At 39.9% G+C, this 18,269-nt stretch overlaps 1 pseudogene; it reads right to left on the bottom strand.

Moving 5' to 3' along the window:
* The window catches only part of LOC109232520, a 23,320-nt pseudogene extending 5,423 nt beyond the window's left edge, over window positions 1–17,897 (bottom strand).

An 18,269-nucleotide genomic window follows, 5' to 3' on the forward strand; every position in this document is an offset into this window, starting at 1 on the left:
TAGGAAAGTAAGGAAGAAAGGTTACCGTACCTAACGACATAGTGAGCTAAACAAGTAAATGATCTTGTTAACAACAGTCTCACTACAATATTGTGTACACTACCATAAGAAAGTGGAACCTATCGTGGCTAATGAATGGAAAAAAAAATCAAAGGGGATGTTTGAGATCATATGAGGTACAGGAAATTACAGTATTCGTGGGCAAAAAGACAGGCGAAGTATTCATGCAACAAGTGATAGAACGACCAGCAAAAGTAATTGCTTACATTTAAGGACAACTGAGAAGGCACAAAAGGTAATTTATGGTGCTAGCAAATTAATGGAAGGTTGCGAGTAGTATAAATAGATTGGTGTAGGTCCTAAGGTGAAGCATTGTAAAGCAACAAGGTTTTAGGTAGATAGGAGTAAGGATATGAAAAGGTGAGTGAGAAGGTGACGAGAATATGTATGTCCTCGGGATTAAACCCATCAAAACAAGGGAGCTGACGATTTCCATATGTAATAAAAAGCTCGGTACAGCCTGAATGAACACAGAGGAGTCTAAGACTAGGTGCATTTAGAAGAGATGGAATGCTGCCCTGGTAGTAGAATAAGGGTGTAATTGTGATAGATAGGAGGATGACGCTTAGGCCTTTGATTGAGTAACGATTTAACGAGAAAGGGATTTTATTAATTGCACGGGATTAGAATACCCCCATAAGATGAATCATTGGGATGCAATGAAATATGGTTATTGAAGTATAGTATTATCCCTAGGTGGATCAGGAAAATCACTTCAGATGTTCCTCGATAAGATGTGCCCTAGTGATAGTGCATTACGTAAGAGGTTACAAGTTATCAGTAATAGATTATATTTCAACATTAAGGTGAATAAACAATAGATGGGTACAAGTTCCAAAGTACAAGATGAGATTTGTTTGTTATTCTTAAGATGAATAATAATGAGGAAGCACTAAAGGACTTAGATTTATACATATAGGATAAGCAGCGAAAGAGTAACCTGGAGTTGGGTAGCAAACCTTGGTAATAATAAACCGAAGTAAGTTTTATGGTATAGTATAACCTACCTAGATGTAGTAAATCCATAAGGATAGATATACAAGGCTATGAAATTAGAGATAGCAATAGTCTTAAGTTCAATAAAGTACCAAGCGAAAGACATCAGTACACCAATAGATGCCTAGAGGGACAGCTTGTCATAATTCTGTATATGTTCATAAAGTGAGGCTTAGAGATTGGCTAAAAGATGGAGGAAAAAGGGAAGACGAGTCGCTAGGCACTCATACAATGACACAGTCGTACATACTACATGACATAAGGTAGCAAATGTTACGATGTTGGAAAATTCCGACCACAGGTCATGGTATGAGAAAGAAGCCTAAAGGTGGAATACCCTGGCCTTTGCATTTATTTACAGAATAGTTTCCTAGATGTCAAGGACAATATTAAAGAATTCTTAAGAGCTACAGGTTATGAGACTCATAAGCGCATTAATCAACATTCGAGGACGAATGTTCCAAAGGGGGGAATGATGTTACACCCCGTGTTTTCGTACGTAAGAATACATCATAAGTCAATTAATGTAAGCTCAGAAAGGGAATCATCTTTTAAAAGTTTACAAAGTTAGTTGATCATGTTAACGTGGAGGTTACAAATATATAAGATCATTAGTACCAAGTAGCAAGAGGGTTAAAAGGCTTAGAAGCTAAACGAATTGAAGAAAATAAGTTTCGTTGAAAGTCGACAAGTTGGAATATTTTACCATGTACTTTTAGGGTGATACTAGGGTTATTAACATAAGGAGATTATATTATGAGTTGTTTTAGTCGTACGATAGTTGGTGTTATGTTTTGAAGTCAAGCGAGTTGTGGAACAAAAGTTGGTAAAAGGTCATCACAAGTTCCATTCATAAATGTGCTGAAAATTAGGTCAAATGTAACTGAGTTTTTCTCCCAATATACATGGAATTAGGGGATGAACTACCTATCAAATTGAAGATCTATGAGTCTAGTTTCTAAAGCATTAAACCGTTCATCGATACGATATTGGAGTAGAGAGATATTTGCATTTTTGCGAGACAGCGCAGACTGGTAGGTGACAAGTAGGTGCATCACCTACTTGCCAAAATGAGAGGACTTAATTGAAAGCCCCAAAGTCGGCCAAGAGGGGTCTTTTAAGGGAATAAAAACTGAGTTATTTCACCTGTATTTCAGACCAAGAAAACCTAATTGAACCCCTGCAACTCCTCCCCCAAAATCCCACACAAACCCTAGGGTATTCCGGGTGTTACGACGCGATTCTAGTGCTGAAAAGTCCGGACAGCATGCTAGTTTCTCTTTCTCCTTCTTGTGAGGAACTTATTTTTGATGAAAAAGGACCAGGTTTCGTGGGTGATACTCGGTACAATGTAAGTTTATGCTTCTCCTTCCATTATCTATGCGTTTGCGAGTTGTAACTCGATCGTAAAGAATAGACCTAGCTAGTTTCGGAAGAATGGTATGTTGTTTGATCTTGTGCAATGGTTGGCTGGTTTTGATTTTATTTTTAAGTTAAATTCATGGCTGGTTTATTGTATAATAGGTGTAATGATGTACGTTTGGTTGTATTTCTCAATTTGAAAGAAAAGACAAGTCGAAACGTGTTTAAGTAAACCGAAAAAATTATGTTTGAGTTGATGAACTTGTGGGATTGTTTTTGGGCTGTTTCGTGTTGGTATTGGGTTTTCTCTTTTACTACTGTTTTTATGGAGTTGAGAGGAGGAAGGGTGTGGAGAAACACCACATAATGGCAAGGTTGTTTGTTGGTCGTTCATCGTAACATTTTCGGATTGTTTGACACTATTATGGTTGTCGTGTTTGTATGAAGTGATAGGGGTATGTTGCGCTGTTTGTGATTGTTTTGACTAGTGTGAAGTCATATATATAGGGGAGGTGCTGTCCATTTCATTGTAAAATAGATTGTGGTTGATACATAATAGTTACGACGCTTAAACGATAACGAGAGTGTCATTTCTCTTATTGTAGACTAAAGAGCCGTGAAATTGCATAGCTTGAGGTTGGGAAGAATATACAAGGTATGTTAAGGCTCTTCCTTCATTCTTTTGGCATGATCTAAAGTGAAACGAACATAAACGATACGCTATTTCATAATGAATCTACTCCTAGCAACTAAGGTTGTCCATGTTATTCTTTCCTTACAAAGTTATTCCAAGAAAGTGTATATGATCCTTAAGTCCTAGTGAAGTTCATATTGATGGTATGATGTCCATAATATTAATCGATGGTGCAATGACCTTATGTCACTCCAAAGGGTTTAGAACGTGACTTCATGAGTCTAGCATGCATTATATATGTATCTATTTTACTCTACGAGCCGCGCTATAGTCGGCCGGGTATGGCACCTATTGTGCAACCACTGATCTGTTAGGTTTACCGAGCTCCACGTGGCCGGGTACGTTTTTACCGAGTCCTCTTTGAGGTCGGGTATGATATGATGATGATGATGCCCACAGAGGCGTATGTTTTTAAAAGTTTATGTATATATATGTATTATGCATTTCATGTCAGTAGCCCCCAGAGGCACTCAGATGTTACAGGTTGTATCTCCTCTATCTCTCTTTACATTACTGTTCTTATTTATGCTTTCCTGCCTTACATACTCGGTACTTTATTCGTACTGATGTCCCTTTTGTCTGGGGACGCTGCATTTCATGCCCGCGGGTCCCGATAGACGGGTTGACATTCCTCCTAGTAGGCTATCAGCTCAGCGAAGATGTTGGTGTACTCTACTTGCTCCGGAGTTGCCTATTTGGTCAGTATGCTTTGGATATGTATTGATTGGTATGGCGGGGCCCTGTCCCGACCTTTATGATATTAGGTACTCTTAGAGGCTTGTAGACAGATATCAGGTGTATGGATACTTGTATGGCCTTTTCGGCTTATGTTTTGAGTTTACAAATGACCATGTCGGCCTTATAGGCCCGTATGTCACATGTATAAGTTTGCATATCATGGTGGGTCGTCAGATGTTGAGTATTCCCATATGTTTCATTTTTGTTATCTCATGACGAGTTTTCTAGCTCATTTACCATGATAGTATGATAAGAAAGATATGTTATGTTGGTACTCGGTTGAGTAAGGCACCGGGTGCTCGTCGCGGCCCATCCGGTTTGGGTCGTGACAACTGAATTGAAGTTGGTCGTCTCTTGCTCTTTGACTTCCAACCTCCTCAAGCAAACAAGAATATATAGCTCTAAAATGGAGCAATCTGCATCAACAAATTGATAATCACGCTGTTTTCAGTTTGATTCGTCTTGGTGGTGTCCTAGCGGTGGAGGATATTCATATTTTAAAATGGTTTACGGGTGACTCACTCGATATACAAATGGTTTGCGAATGACTCGTATCATATATAAATAGGTCGAATTTTAAAAAAAATATATATAATAAATGAAAAGAAGGACGAAGTGCGACAAAAATAACTCTGTTATATATTTAGTCTATATATAAGAGGAGACTATTGTGTCTAGAGTATGGGAATAGCTGAAGAGGTCGAGTGTCGAAGGAAATTTAAGAGGAAGTGATGTGAAAAAGAAGGTGAGGAGTCCGAACTATTTTAGCTCTATCCCTAAACTTTCCAGAAGAAGCTAGTCAACACTCAACACAGAATGCATAATGACATACCTTTCAAGGCTTCCAACTTGGCCGTTGAATACTTGAGAGTGCTGTTTTAAAGTTATCAAGTGATAAAAATCCAGATTTTTTATCCATATGGCACACAACAGCAAACCTAATGAAAATTACCATACAATGAGTTTTCATTAAAAGAACAGATATTTGATACAACACTGTGAATGCAGCAAATAGGTAGTTCAACGATAGGTAGACTTACAAAAATCTCAATAGATGGTTCAAAGTTGAATCAGAATCGCATAATGATGTAATGATGTCTTTGAATTCATCATCCGACAAAGTATTCTAATAAATATTAAGGATAATTTAATATCTGCTAGCAAAAAACTGATCACAATTCGTCAAATTATAGCAAATTTGATTCTTGTTTTTATGTCTAATCTAAAAAAGGGGTTTCCAAAAGGAAACAAACTATTTTAAACCTTGGCTTACAAGAGGACAAGTATTTGGAGCATCTCATTTAGGCTTAGCCCAAATTTGTTGTTACCACTGTTCTAAAAGATACCCTATACTTAGCTGAGCATTTCTGAGCTTCTCTCTCTCTCTCTCTCTCTCTCTCTCTCTCTCTCTCTCTCTCTCTCTCTCTCTCTCTCTCTCTCTCTCTCTCTCTCTGGTATCATGGTATCATTTAACTTTAATTCATTCCTTGACAATGAAAAGAGTAACGAGTGAAAAGGATACAAGAAGCTTTGTGTTATAAGCAGCTACATATTGAGGAGGAAGTTCTGACTCTGTTGGCAGTAGCAAAGCGTGCTGCAAAATTCTGATATACAGATTGTCAGTATTGATAAAATTTCTTGCAGGCAAGAAATCAGAAACCAAGGTATGCAATGAGAAGTTACTTTCGCAAGTCTTCCTGCGAAGGGGGTAGAAACAACAGCTTTCTATGTGAGAAATGAGACCTTACTCTCTTCTCTAAGAGTTGATCGGCATCCTGCACAACACAAGTTTCACCACTCTTAATTTACTCATTACTTCAAAAAGTTCTCCTATGGTAGCTATATGTATTAAATGACTCAAATGTGCATTAATGACAAGGCAACTGTTTCAATCAAATTTGATCTTGTTCATCAGCAACTCAAAACAAGATACTCAATATTTTCAAAAAAAAAGGAAAAAAGAAAAAATGAAAACGAGCATGCACATTGATTACTTTCGAAAGTTCGGCGGTGAAGACTCAGATTGATTACCTTCTCCTCAGAAGGTGTGATAGAGGATTGTGCAAGGATTGCAAGGTTATCCCGGGAGAGACCCTCGCGACTCAGCACAGGCTCTTAGCGTTGGACGTCGGCGTTGCGATGAAGAGGTATGCTCGTGGCCGACCGAGGATTAGATGGGGATCTTTAACCCAGGATAAAGCCCAAGAGTTGGATGAGAGGTTATCCGCTATGGGAGCTTGGAGGAGTAGTGGAGACGCGAGCACTATGTGCTAGGTGCTTGGGATATCAAAGGGATTTTCTGGAAGGCACCAAGGCGACTGGTGGTGGAATGACGTGGTCCAAGGTAAAGTGGAGGCGAAGAAGGTAGCGTACGCAAAGTTGGCGGGGAGCACAAGCGAGGAGGAGAGGAGAGCGAATAGAGAGAGGTACAAGGTGGCTAGGAAGGAGGCAAAGCTGGCGGTCACGGAGGCTAAGAATGCAGCGTTTGGCCGCCTATACGAGGAATTGGGGGAGAAAGGCGGGGATAGGAAGTTGTTTCGGCTGGCTAAAACGAGGGAGAGGAAGGCTCGGGATCTGGACCAAGTAAGGTGCATCAAAGACGAGGATGGTAGAGTATTGACGGGAGAGTCCCAGATTAAGCAGAGATGGCAGACGTACTTCTCAGGCCTTCTAAACGAGGAGGGGAACCGGGATATAGCGCTAGGGGACTTGGGGCATTCGGAGAGTCTACGAGATTTTAGGTATTGCAGGCGCATTAAGGTGGAGGAGGTCGTGGGGGCTTTGCGTAAGACGAGTAGGGGTAGAGCGACTGGGCCAGATGAAATTCCGGTTGAGTTTTAGAAGTGCGTGGGTAGAGCAGGATTGGAGTGGCTGACTTGGTTGTTCAATGTAATTTTTAGGACGAAGAGGATGCCAGAGGAGTGGAGGTCGAGTTCAGTGGTACCGTTGTACAAGAACAAAGGAGATATCCAGTGTTGTAACAATTATAGGGGTATCAAGTTACTTAGCCATACCATGAAAGTCTGGGAGAGGGTGGTGGATGTGAGGGTGAGGAAGACGACGTCTGTATCCGACAATCAGTTTGGGTTCATGCCGGGTCGTTCCACTACGGAAGCTATCCACCTTATTAGGAGGTTGGTGGAACAGTACAGGGATAAGAAGAAGGATTTGCACATGGTATTTATTGACTTGGAGAAAGCGTATGACAAGGTCCCTAAGGAGGTGCTACGGAGATGTCTCGAGGCAAAGGGCGTGCCGGTGGCCTACATAAGAGCGATCAAGGACATGTATGATGGAGCTAAGATTAAGGTTAGGACCGTGGGAGGCGACTCGGAGCATTTCCCGGTTGTTATGGAATTACACCAAGGCTCTGCGCTTAGCCCGTTCTTATTTGCCTTGGTGATGGATGCATTGACACACCATATTTAAGGGGATGTGCCATGGTGTATGTTATTTGCTGATGACATAGTTCTAATTGATGAGACGAGGGTCGGTGTTAATTAGCGGTTAGAGTTTTGGAGGCAGACCCTCGAGTCTAAGGGTTTCAAATTGAGCAGGTCTAAGATAGAGTACCTGGAGTGCAAGTTTAGTGCTGAGTCGACGGAAGTAGGCAGGGACGTGAGGCTTGGATCTCAGGTCATCCCCAAGAGAGATAGCTTCAAGTATCTTGGGTCGATGATTCAGGGGGACGGAGAGATCGACGAGGACGTCACTCACCGTATAGGAGCGGGCTGGACAAAATGGAGGCTTGCATCTGGAGTCTTGTGTGACAAGAAAGTGCCACCGATACTCAAAGGTAAGTTTTATAGAGTTGTGGTTAGAACGGCCATATTGTATGGGGCAGAGTGTTGGCCGGTTAAGAACTCCCATATCCAGAGGATGAAGGTAACAGAGATGAGGATGCTGAGGTGGATGTGCGGGCACACTAGGATAGACAAGATTAGGAATGACGATATTCGGAAGAAGGTGGGTGTGGCCCCTGTGGATGACAAGATGCGGGAAGCGAGGCTCAGATGGTTCGGGAACGTGCGCAGGAGAAGCCTTGATGCTCCGGTGAGGAGGTGTGAGCGGTTGGCCGTGGTGGGTACGAGAAGAGGTAGAGGGAGGCCTAAGAAGTATTGGGGAGAGGTGATCAGGCAGGACATGGTTCGACTGCAGATTTTTGAGGACATGGCCCTTGATAGGAAGGTCTGGAGGTCAAGCATTAGGGTCATATGTTAGGGGGTAGTTGAGCTTTCCTTACTTCATACCGGGGGTGAGGCGGGGTTGGATTAGGGTTGATCTTAGATGGCTTGCAATTTATGTTGAATCCGCACTATTTATTAGTAACTTGTTGTTTATCTTAGCCCGGGCCTTAGTTACTGGTTATTGTTATCGCATGTCATTTTTCTTTTGGTTGTTGTGCTTCTGTTACTATTACGATTTCTACTGGAGTTACTAATACATTGTCTTTTTTTGTCCTTTTTATTTCCGTCTTTCTGAGCCGAGGGTATACCGGAAACAGCCTCTCTGCCCTATTGGGTAGGGGTAAGGTCTGCGCACACATTACCCTCCTCAGACCCCACTTTGTGGGATTTTACTGGGTAGTTGTTGTTGTTGTTGTTGAGCATGCACATTTGATTTTTAAGTCCCAAAAAAACAAAAACATCTGGACATAATGATGTTGAGGAATGTATGGTTCATAGAGAAATAGAACATGCAACAAAAAATAATAATGCTAAAACTAAGGAACATACCAATCTGCAACTCACACCAATGACAACAGCTTGCGACGTAACAGACTGCATTGCATCTAGCAAGCTATAGAGTAATCGTTGTTTACCCTGCAAATTCCAGAGACATCCGTCCTTGAAAACTCAACATATTTTCTCATATTTTTCTTCACTATATGAGAATCTTACCTGTGTAAAAAGGTCAAATCCAGCAGGAGAAGATGTGCCAACCTGCACCCTGATGAAATATTACAGTAGAATGAGCAAATCCGGCAGGAGAAGAAAAAACAAGTACATGTTATCTTTGAAGATTAACTAACTTGAACATTCATTTTCAAAAGGAAAAGAATCTAATTTCAACATTCTCAGGCACTTTGAAAAGAGCCTATTCTCTTTTGGCAGTAAAGCAAAGAAGGAAAATACAAGCCATATAGGCTCACATTAACATGGATAATACAAACTGGGAGTTATCATCAAATGATGCCTGTTAAAGGAAAACACGATGACTGGTTGATGCCTTTGGTTAAAATATAAAACGGATATCATAACCGGAATGGACAGTACCATTTTTGAGAACATCAAGTGATGCTCTATACATAATTGCCTTGCAATCTCCTACAAGATGAAATAATATCAACAACAACATTACGGACAAATATAACAAGGACAAAGATGTAACACTTTGTTCAAAGGGGTTAAAGATTTAGGAAGATAAAGCAGTTAAGCTAGAAGTAGAAGAAGATGCAGGTGAATCCCTGATATTACTTGCGCACTTCATATTTGAATATTTCGACATTTTAAAAAAATAAAGAGAATTTTTCTATGATACCCAACATATTCCATTTGAACTAACTCTTGCTCAATCAGTTTTTAGCTATCAATTTGTGAGGGACACAAATTTAGTATCAATTTAAGCACGAAACTTTTAACTGATAATGGTTTCTCTTTACTTAATAGTTGACTCTTTCTATGGAAACCTTCCTGGTAATTCTCTAACAAACTCAGCAAACTGCATTCTGCTGCAATATAGTCTTCTGTTTGTAATTGAGAAATCAAGAAATTTTATTGTTCCCATATCTCCATTCCACAATAAAAATAATTCTGATCTCCATTATGCTTTATATATACATGCACAATGACATATGAAGTAAAGACAGTACAACAAGCATAATAGTAAAAACAGTCAAGTGCAGTACAAGTAGCCAGTGAAAAAAGCTCTGACTTGGGAAATGTGCCAACTACACTCTCTCACTCCTAACTTTTCCGATGGCCATTTCCGTCGGTAACTTAATTTTATTTGTCCAATGGGAAGGAAATCCTTTTTCATAGCTGGTAACAAGTCTTTCGAAATTCTAGAAGATTGTGAAGGGATTGACAGGTTGTATGTGTGGATCGAAAGGGGCCATAGATTTTCCAGCCAGATTAAAATAGACGAAAACAATTTAAGATGGGTATGCGAACAAATGCAGCAAGCTTCACGAGGCCAAGGAAATCTGTATAGAAGATGGGGGAGGAAGATCCAAGCATACACTTATAGAGTTTATCAAAATTACAACATCCATGGGAGATACATCAGAATTGAAGCATGGGCAGGGGAAAGGAAAAAAGCTATCATTATTCCTGAAGTTTCTTACAACAGGGGATGGGGGGACATTGCAGGGAAAATATTACAATTCTTGTGGGAAGCTTCAAATTAAAAATTCAAGGAAACTACTGACTTAGGGGGGAGATCCTTCTTGGCTGCTGCTGAAATACCCAAAAGACCATCTCTACAAAAAGAAGGAGAATCCTATACAGAGAATTCCAAATTTCTGGATAAATGCTTGACAGGAAGCTTCAACGATTCCTTTCATTCCAACCCTAATCCGGAAGTCATACAACAGTGGTTCACCAAAAGGTGGCAGGTGACAGTGGGCCCGAGAATCACCCCTCTAGCTCATAACCAATTTCTGTTCGAACTCCCTTCTAGGCAAGAGGCGGCTAGAGTAAAGGCCGGTGAATGGTTTTGGAATGGAAGACGCATGTCTCTTGAGTGGTGGTCTCCAGAAGCGGGTTCAAAGCCGGCGTGCGAGGAAGCTAATCAAAACTGGTTAAAAGCATTTGGGGTCCCTTTGTATGGATGGACAATGAATAATTTCCGCTTTATCGGTGACCAGTGTGGTGGCTTCATCGGAATTGATGAGGATACAAAGCACAGATCTAATCTTCTCTAGGCTCGTATTTGCGTCCGAGGGAAGGAAGTCAACCACCCAAAAGAGCTGATTCTGGGGGTTGATAACATGAAATACAAAATCTCAATTAGAGAGGACCAAATAATCAAGCTTATTACAGAAGAAGAAAGGTCTAATGGGGTGAAAGAAAGGCAAAAAGGACCGAAGGTGGAGATGGGGAGGAAGCCGGTGGAAGATCGGAAGAAGGAGCTGCTGGTGGTGGAGTCTTCGAGCTTCTCCAAACTGGCAGGGGAGGGACCGGTGGATAAAAGAATAGGGCACAGACAACAAGGTTACTTTAATTCAAACTCATTTAATGAGTCACGTGCCAAAGTGGGAAACCTGCCACGTAGGATTCCACTAACCCAGCCCAATAAAAAAGGTGATGAGAGGAGTAGGAGGTGGGGTCGAAATTTGGACCACTCTTACTACTCAAAAGGCCCAAAAGGCCCAAAGTCAAAAATCACAAATTTCCATAGACCCAATAGGAAAATCTGGAAGCATGTTGGGTCTCTTCTTGACCCTTGCTCAAGTCGTAATAACCCAATACCATTCACAAACAGATTTGACCCCCTTTATGCTGAAATTGAAGCGGCAGAAGATGTCCAACGTTCAAAGCTCAGGCCAGAAATCTTTGCATGCGAGTCCCACTCTGAAGCTGATGATGAAGCTGAGCCTATGAATCAGATAATACCAAGATCTCCATCGATTAACTCTTTTGGAGTGGTAAGTAGCTCTGAAGCAGATCTCTCTTCTTCTGAGACTCTGCCTCTCCCTTGGCATGGTATGGACCAACCAAACTCTCGAGAATTGGGAACTCCAGCAATAATTGAAACTTCAAGATGGACCAAATCAGTGTTGTTAAAAGCATGCAAGGTCTTTGGGGTTAATGTGGCAAGTTTCGAACATGAAATTTTCGGTATGATTCTAAGAATGGAGCACAAAAGACAAGAACAAATCCAAAAACAAAAATCTGCAATCAAGACCATTTCAAAAGGGAAGAGAAAGCAGTCTCTAGAGTTGGAAAGACTACGATGGGGCATTAATTACGAAGGAAGGAAGGCTGGGGAAAGGGACAGGCAATACAAAGCCTTCTCTGGATAAAAATCAAAATATTAACCTGGAATGTTAGGGGCCTTAACGAGGCAGAAAAGGGGAGCACAATTAAGTCACTGATTCATAAATGGAGAGTGGATATAGTGTGTCTTCAGGAAACAAAAATTGAAGAGTGGTCAATACAATGGATTAGACAAGTTTGGGGTAATAGATGGGTTGATTGGGCAGTTTTAAAATCAACAGGCAGAAAAGGGGGCATCATAGTTTTGTGGGATAAAAGGGTATGGCTGAACAGAGAGATACACCAAGGCCATCATACAATTACATGTATGTTTGAAAGTGCTTTGGAGGACTTTAGATGGTGCTTCACAGGGGTCTATGGGCTCACAACAACTCAGATAGGGAGATCTTTTGGCAAGAACTAGCAGCAATCAGGGGAATATGGAACGAGCAATGGGTCATAGGGGTGATTTCAACGTCTGTAGATATGAGAGTGAAAGATATAATTGCATAAGAAGATCTAGGGCCATGAAATCCTTCTCTGATATCATCCAAGAATTAGGAATCATAGACCTGCCTCTTCAGGGGGCCCAATATACTTGGTTTAGAGGTGAAGGCTCACTACAGGCATCCAGAATAGACAGGTTCCTCATCTCCCCAGAATGGAATGACAGCTTCAATGCAATCAAGCAACTAGCCCTTCCCAAAGTTGTCTCTGATCACAGGCCTTTACTTTTGGAATGTGGAGATTGGGCAGCCAACCCATCATATTTTAAGTTTGAAAATATGTGGGTTCAGGCTGATGGTTTCTTAGACAAAGTCAAGGAATGGCGGCTTGGATACTCAGTCGATGGCAGCCCAGACTTCATCCTTTTGCAGAAGCTTAAATGTCTAAAAAAGGACATAACAAGCTGGAATAAGGATTCTTTGGCCAGTTGGAAGCAAGGAAGACTAAGACTCTAGAAGACTTAGCTCTTCTAGAATCTGCAACTGAAGGCAGATTGATGACTCAAGAAGAAAAAGAGAAGTCAATGCTCATGAAAATGGAATTGCAACAGATGGCAAAGGCTGAAGAGATCTCTTGGAGGCAAAAGTCCAAATGCCTATGGCTCAAAGAAGGAGATAGGAATACCAAATTCTTCCAGAAAATGGAAAACTCTAACAGGAGATCTAACTGTATAGACAAGCTGATGATAGGGGAAGACATATGTGAAGATAGTGAGGAAATTAAGGCTGAAATCTTGAATTTCTATCAAGATCTCTACTCTAAAAGTGAACCATGGAGACCTAGTGTTAAGTTTGAAAACTTAGCTACACTCAATAGAGAGGAGAAGACATGGCTGGAAAGATCATTTGAAGAAGATGAAGTGAAGGCAGCAATTAATTCCTGAGCTCCTGACAAAAGCCCAGGTCCCGATGGTTTCACAATGGCTTTTTTCCAGCATTCATGGGAGATTATCAAATTAGACTTAATGGGGGATCTTAATCACTTCCACCAGCATTGTTACATGGTAAGGTCATGTAATGCATCCTTCATCACTCTAATTCCCAAAAAGAAAGGTGCAATAGAACTCAGAGACTCCAGACCCATAAGTCTCATTGGGAGTGTGTATAAGATAATAGCCAAACTCTTAGCAAAAAGATTGAAGACTGTGATAGGAAAGCTGGTTTCTGAGGAGCAAAATGCATTCTTGAAAAACAGGCAAATCACTGATGCTTCCCTTGTAGCAAATGAACTATTGGATGAAAGATTAAAGAGAGGGAACCCAGGAATCCTTTGCAAGCTAGATGTAGAGAAAGCTTTTGATAAGGTCAGCTGGTCTTACCTACTGAACTTACTGAAAGAAATGGGGTTTGGAGATAGATGGATTAGATGGATCAAATTTAGCCTTACCACTGTTAAATACTCTATCCTAATAAACAAATCTCCAGTAGGTTTCTTTTCCCCTCAGAAAGGAATAAGGCAAGCAGACCCCTTGTCTCCCTTCCTTTTCATCTTAGCTATGGAAGGATTGAGCAGAATGTTTGACAAGGCTAACCAAGAGCATTGGATTGAAGGGTTCAAGGTGGGCTTTAACTCAGGCCTATCAGTTTCAGTCTCCCATTTGTTGTATGCAAATGACACTCTAATTTTCTGTGGGGCTGACAAGCTTCAAGTCCAGTACCTCAACTTGACTCTCCTAATTTTTGAAGTTATCTCAGGGTTACACATCAACATGGCAAAAAGTGTGATATACTCAGTGAATGAGGTGACTAACTTAGAGGAACTGGCTGGGATAATGTGCTGTAGCATTGGGTCTTTCCCAACATCTTACCTAGGGCTTCCGTTAGGAGCAAAGCATAAAACAATTGAAGTTTGGAATAGAGTCATTGAAAAGGTAGAAAAAAGACTGGCTTCTTGGAAAATGCAGTATTTATCAATGGGGGGCAGATTAATGATGATTAAAAGTGTCATGGACAGCATTCCTACTTATATCATGTACCTCTTCTTTATGCCAAGCAAAGTCAAAAAACAGCTTGACAAAGCCAGAAGATCATTCCTATGGGAGGGCAATAGTGAAGATCACAAGTTTTATTTGGTTAAGTGGTCCAGAGTAATCATGCCTAAGCACCAAGGTGGTCTAGGAGTTAGGGATCTCCAAAAGCACAATAGGAGCCTTTTATTGAAGTGGTGGTGGAGGTATGCTCAAGAAAATTCTTGCATATGGAAGAAGGTGGTGACAGCTAAGTATGGGAAGTTGGACAACTGGAGCACAAAACAAAGCAGAGCTCCACATGGAGTTGGGCCCTGGAAGTATATCAACAGCTTAAAACAGGAATTCTTTCAAGAGGTAAACTTCAAAATAGGGGATGGCAGATTTGTTAAATTCTGGAAGGATAGGTGGATCCTGCCCCAACCTATAAAAGACACACACTCAGGCATTTTCCAGATAGCCTTGGATCCTGACTCATCAATTGCACAAAATAGAACAGGGAACTTATGGGAACCACTCTTCAGAAGGAACCTGCAGGACTGGGAACTAGAGGAACTCTTTGATCTCTTCAGAATCATTGAAGGTTCTTCCATAGACACTCAAACTACAGACAGGCTAAGATGGGGCAACTCCAGTAAGGGTATATACACAGCGAAGGCAGGGTGCAACAAATTGTGTGCACCTGATGGAATGATTGACAATTGGCCATGGAAACACATTTGGAGATGAAAACTACCCACTAAAGTTATTTGTTTCTCCTGGATTGCCCTCAGGAATGCTACACTGACACAGGACAATCTATGCGGAAGGAGCATCCAACTGGCCAATAGATGTTACGTGTGCTACAACAATACTGAATCAGTAAATTACCTCTTTTTGCACTGTCCAGTGGCCGGTGACATCTGGAACATGTTCTTAGCAGTTTATGGACTCAGTTGGGTAATACCTATGGACATCAGAGATGCATTTGAAGGCTGGTGCTCCTGGAAAGTTGAGAAATCCATCAAAAAAACCTGGCAAATGATCCCAGCTTGTATCTGCTGGAGTATATGGACAGAAAGGAATTCCAGATGTTTTGAAGGCATCTGAACTTCCACCAGTCGTTTGAAGTCTAAATGTCTAGTGAATTTGTTTAGTTGGAGCTACCTTTCCCCTGTAAAAGATGTCATTTCCCTTTTAGATTTTATTAGCTCCCTTAGCATGGCATAATGCCTCTTTTGATTCTGGTCATGGCTAACTCATGTCTTATAGGTTTTTTTGTCTTTATAGAGTTAGCCAAGGACTCACACTTTGTAATTTTATGACATATTCTTGATGCATTCAATGAAACATCTTACTTCATCAAAAAAAAATAGGTAAATGTGCACTTTTTTAAAAAAATGTTAAAAAAGAAATTGGAGTGATTTGGAACTCTCTTCCTCTTTTTTTTTTTTGATTTAGATTACTTTGATGGTTTAGTTTCAAACACAAAATTACCAATTGCTGCCAATGGAGTACGGCTACTGCTCCTAAGGAGTGAAAAAAGATCTCCATAGTCTTACTCTTGGTACACGATACTATCGTTATGAAGGAGGGAATAATACGATCAACCAAGACTCCTTAAATTTTAATACCATCTTTGTTCACAATGTAACTGCGCCTGACGAGTTGAGTCAAAATGCAGTATGCTAATGTATTGGGAGAAAAGCTTCAGATCAAACAGACAAGTGATGTTCTGGTGTTCCCTGCTATTGGGTGAAAGGAGGCTAGCTTGCTGAGCTTGAATAATTTCTTGGAGTTCCCTTTGATCCTGGAGGAGTTAGAACTTCTAGTCCATATTTCACCTTAACAAGGGTGATCTCAAGGGGAAGGAACTGATACAGGTAAAAATTGGCTATAAACTCAAAGGACATATGAGTTGAAGGTTGGTTTAGAACAAGGCATGAAAGTAGATGAGAGTATGAACATGAGCTACAAACTTAACATGATTTAGAAATCAGAATGTAGCTGGAAGAAGCTAAGTTAGAAGTTAGTTACAACACCTCTTAGAGTGAATAAACAGTTAGATTAGTTATTTGAAGTCCAGAAAAGTCAGTAGGAGTTTTAGCTGCATTTGCACATATGTCAGCTCTTAAGATTAACATCCAATTTGTCCATTAATAGCCTTGTATATTCTAATCAGATCAATGAACAAAGAACTACATTTCCTTTCTTAGTAACAATTCTATCCTCTAAGTTGGACTTCTAGGTGTAGTCCGTTGAACCAACATTTCCCTTCTCGACCTGCCATAGCTCGTCAAGTCCTACCTGCATTTATTTTGTTCAAGCTTGTGCTTTGTAACACTACAACATAAACAAGACTCTTTTTTCTATAACAACAATAACTACTACACTACTACTACTATACCCCTCAGCCCCAAACAAGTTGGGGTCAACTATATGAATCCTCACTGATCATATTTCCTATTTTAAATTTGTTATACAACTTATATTGAGCAGAAATCCAACCTGTACCAAAAAACAATTAGCTAAAAAAAGGGAATTTGTATACGCACCTTCAAAGCACAGTTGTCGTCACTGTGCAAGAGTCCATTCAGTTTAATCTGTAATCAAGATAGCGATTAATTACAATCAAACCATAAGTCTAGTGAGATTTATTTTCCTATAGAAGTATGTCACATTTTCACAAAAGAATGCAAAATCGAAAAGTTGAAGATATAATAAAGATAACTAATTAAACTAAATCAATACCATACAGATCATATCGGGATATTCTTGCAGCAAATCCTTGATAACAGCTCCAAAATCTGACATGAATAATAATTTTTAAAAATTAATTATCAAATCAAGTTTACATTTTTATCAAATTTCTCAGCACTTTTTACAAAAGATCAACCAAAGAATTAAAAAGTCTACTGATCGGAACTTTTCCACAGCCAGGAGGGCCAAGAAGTAGAACTGAGTTGTTACATGCGTCAGTTACTGAACTTGACATTATATACTTCAATTTGCTGAAACAAATAAGAGCTAAACGCAATTACAAATAAAGAGTCTTCAACAAATTCTTGAAAATCCAAAAAAATGAAATAATTATTTAATATGGACTGTAAAAATCCAGAAAAATGAAAATAAAAATGGGAGCTTTTTTACCGAACTTGTCATTATACACTTCAATTTGCTGAAAGAAAGAGGAGCTAAACGCAATTACTCATAAAGGGTCTTCAATAAATTCTTAAGAAACTACTTTGTCCATTTCAGATTTCAAGAATATGAAATAATGTTCAGTCTGTAGTGAAAAATCTAGCAAAAAATGAGAATAACAATGGGAGCTTTTTTGTTCCTGAATCGTTATTTGGGGAAACAAAGAAAAAGGTGAAGAGCTAAATGCAATTACATATAAAGGGTATTCAATAAATTCTTGAAAGACCAAAAAATAACGAAAAATATATTCAATTTGGAGTGGAAAATCTTGAAAATTGAGAATAAATGTGGGAACTTTTTTTTACCTGTAATTGCTATCTGGGGAATCAGAGAAAATGGTGAAGATGAAATTAGGATTGCAGAGTCTGGTTCTAAGCAGAACCTTAGCTTGCTCTACTGGATTTTCAACACCCATTTTTGATGGAATTTTTACAAAGAGAATTTGGGAGAGAAATTTGTGGAGAAGTAAACTTGGCGGGAATGAGGGCACTGCGAGTGAAGGAAGCTCTGGCAGAGTTGTCCCTTGGACTGGACTGGGCCTTTTGTGAAGAAAAGGGCCAAAAGTAATAGAAGAATTAAGGGAATCTTACAGAAATGTCTCAAAAATGTCTCAACTTGTCAATCTCTAGCCATTAATTATAGACTTACCAAAACTAACCAAGTATATATAAAAATTAAAAACCCAAAGAAATAAGGTTCTTTTTCTCTAAGAATCACACACAAGGATCTGCTTCCATATTTTCAAGCGTGATTAGCAACATTAGATACAAGACGAAAGGAAATTTCA

The sequence above is a fragment of the Nicotiana attenuata genome, chromosome 1 (genome assembly GCF_001879085.1).
Source record: "Nicotiana attenuata strain UT chromosome 1, NIATTr2, whole genome shotgun sequence".
NCBI lineage: Eukaryota > Viridiplantae > Streptophyta > Magnoliopsida > Solanales > Solanaceae > Nicotiana > Nicotiana attenuata.